Source organism: Schistocerca americana, chromosome 7, assembly GCF_021461395.2.
Source record: "Schistocerca americana isolate TAMUIC-IGC-003095 chromosome 7, iqSchAmer2.1, whole genome shotgun sequence".
Lineage (NCBI taxonomy): Eukaryota > Metazoa > Arthropoda > Insecta > Orthoptera > Acrididae > Schistocerca > Schistocerca americana.
Window position 1 is genome coordinate 415,243,424 of NC_060125.1, and position 3,002 is coordinate 415,246,425.

At 45.6% G+C, this 3,002-nt stretch overlaps 1 non-coding gene across 1 annotated transcript; it reads left to right on the top strand.

Annotated features, from left to right (window-relative positions):
- Positions 1 to 2,100: 2,100 nt before the first annotated feature.
- On the top strand, positions 2,101 to 2,174 carry Trnac-gca. The gene has a single exon. It is a non-coding gene; the product is annotated as a tRNA-Cys (tRNA).
- The last annotated feature ends 828 nt before the right edge of the window (positions 2,175 to 3,002 follow it).

Here is a 3,002-nt window from a genome sequence, read left to right on the forward strand (position 1 = left end):
TTTTACTGGAATGTTGACCACCGAGCTCGCGCCTGTTTCGAGTCGCCCACCGACGTCTTTGGCACAAATCCCACCTCCGATGTCACATATCGGCCGTTTCTTTTTGGAGTACAGCTACATATGCACCGAGCTCGCCAGGACCAGTTTGACGACCACCCGCGACATCTACCGCCTTCTCCAAAAGTCTCCATCCCGCAACCCCGTCGAAACACGTCACCCCCAGGTTTCATGGCCTACAGTTTGGAAAACGATCCACCGACCAAATCACACCACTGACACCGCCTCTATGTGGTACCTTCTCGTCAACGACAAGTATACTACAAGACAGAAACTGCATCGCATCGCACTGGTGGACTCACCCTTGGGCCTCAAGTGCAATGTCGAAGATACAGATTTACATCGTTTTGAGTGTGGACCAGCAGCAGCTGTCTGGACCCTCGTACAGAAGATAGTGGCTTTCTACCTCCGAGTACCACCACATCACGTTTCTGCCACTATGATGATGTATCCCGACACGACCTACTTTCCATCGGCTAAGTGGCACGCCATCACATGGATTAGTGGCATGGCTGTCAACTACCTCTTCCGGGACGACATCGTCGATCCGGCGGACTTTTGGACACGCCTCCAAGTACATCACCACACCCTTCTCCGGCATCGACACTATCGGGCCACTTTCTCGAACTATTTACAGAGCATTTTCACCAACCCACCTCAAAGCTGGAATCTCAACGAACCGTGCCAGCCAAGGCTGGACGATCCCACGTTCCCCTTCAATGGTCAATGATAGAATGCGTTTTATTCTGCTGGCGCGCCAAAGTGGAGCATAGCGCGGAAAGTATTCCTATTTTATTTCAGTTCTCTTTTCTCCTCCTCTTCTAAGTTTTTTTTTTCTCCGTACACATGTTTATCCTTTTCACACATAGCTCTCTATCTGCAGCCTATTTGTTTTCTTTCTCTTGTGCTCCCCCCCCCCCCCCCCAAAAAAAAAAAATGCTGGTGATGGTGAGACTGTACACTCATTTATGTTAACAAAAGCCATACAAATACTAAAGAAGGCCGTTTCGGAAATATGGCTACCTTTTATGTTCTACATTTTCAAAGGATATTGTGTTCTTTATGAAGAAGGTCGTCTTTATTTTCATACCCAAAAGGCTTTTATTTGTTTTCTTAAAAAAAAAAAAGTTCGTGGAGCACTTAAAAAAAAAAAAAGTTTGTAGAGCACTTGCCGGCGAAAGGCAAAGGTCCCGAGTTCGAGTCTCGGTCGGGCACACAGTTTTAATCTGCCAGGAAGTTTCATATCAGCGCACACTCCGCTGCAGAGTGAAAATATCATTCTGGAAACATCCCCCAGGCTGTGGCTAAGCCATGTCTCCGCAATATCCTTTCTTTCAGGAGTGCTAGTTCTGCAAGGTTCGCAGGAGAGCTTCTGTAAAGTTTGGAAGGTAGGAGACGAGGTACTGGCAGAAGTAAAGCTGTGAGTACCGGGCGTGAGTCGTGCTTCGGTAGCTCAGTTGGTAGAGCACTTGCCTGCAAAAGGCAAAGGTCCCGAGTTCGAGTCTCGGTCGGGCACACAGTTTTAATCTGCCAGGAAGTTTCATATCAGCGCACACTCCGCTGAAGAGTGAAAATCTCATTCTGGAAACATCCCCGAGGCTGTGGCTAAGCCATGTCTCCGCAATATCCTTTCTTTCAGGAGTGCTAGTTCTGCAAGGTTCACAGGAGAGCTTCTGTAAAGTTTGGAAGGTAGGAGACGAGGTACTGGCAGAAGTAAAGCTGTGAGTACCGGGCGTGAGTCGTGCTTCCGTAGCTCAGTTGGTATAGCACTTGCACGCGAAAGGCAAAGGTCCCGAGTTCGAGTCTCTGTCGGGCACACAGTTTTAATCTGCCAGGAAGTTTCATATCAGCGCACACTCCGCTGCAGAGTGAAAATCTCATTCTGGAAACATCCCCCAGGCTGTGGCTAGGCCATGTCTCCGCAATATCCTTTCTTTCAGGAGTGCTAGTTCTGCGAGGTTCGCAGGAGAGCTTCTGTAAAGTTTGGAAGGTAGGAGACGAGGTACTTGCAGAAGTAAAGCTGTGAGTACTGGGCATGAGTCGTGCTTCGGTAGCTCAGTTGGTAGAGCACTTGCCTGCAAAGGCAAAGGTCCCGAGTTCGAGTCTCGGTTGGGCACACAGTTTTAATCTGCCAGGAAGTTTCACCAAAGAGGCAGACTAAAGTTAATTTTGAAATAATTTCTTTTGGTGACGAGATTTTCCTTAATTAACACTTGCATCATCGAATATTGCATCCTAACGACAACAGAAAATGCTATATACATTTATGTCACATTCAATATTCAGTAGTAGCATGTATTCACTATATTGAAAATAACATATACTATTTATAAAGAGTGCCAAATTAAGAGTTCTGGATAATATTTCATCTATGACTATATTACTGAAATTACATTTTATTTGCTTATCTTTGCCTTATAAACATTGATAATTGACTAAGAATATGAACTTAGTATGTGGTTGGTTTCGTTTAGTGATAATGTCGAATGTTAGTGGTATTTCTGATCTTGGTATGTGGTAGGAGGGTTCTGAGCATATGTGTGTGTGTGTGTGTGTGTGTGTGTGTGTGTGTGTGTATGTGTGTGAGGGTGGGAGGATTGGTGGGTGGGTGGGTGTGGGTGGATTGGTGGGTGGGTGGCTGCGTGTGGGTGGGTGGGTGGGTATGCAGAAAAAGTGAAAGTGACTGCTAGGTAGATTTGCTTTTGTGTATATGTGTTGGTCATGGGTATTTAACTTCAGGTTAACTGTTTCCTTTTTCAAGGCGAAGATTCTTAAAAGTTCTGAATACGTGGATTACTTACTAAAACTATTTGTCCATCTAGGATGGTGTGGGGTGATTTTAATTGGTGACAATTTCTATTTGTTTGGAAGATCCATTCGTATACCTTTGTCTATAGTGGAAGTTTATGGCGGTTGGTTTTTATGTCTGTAACTGAATGTGCACC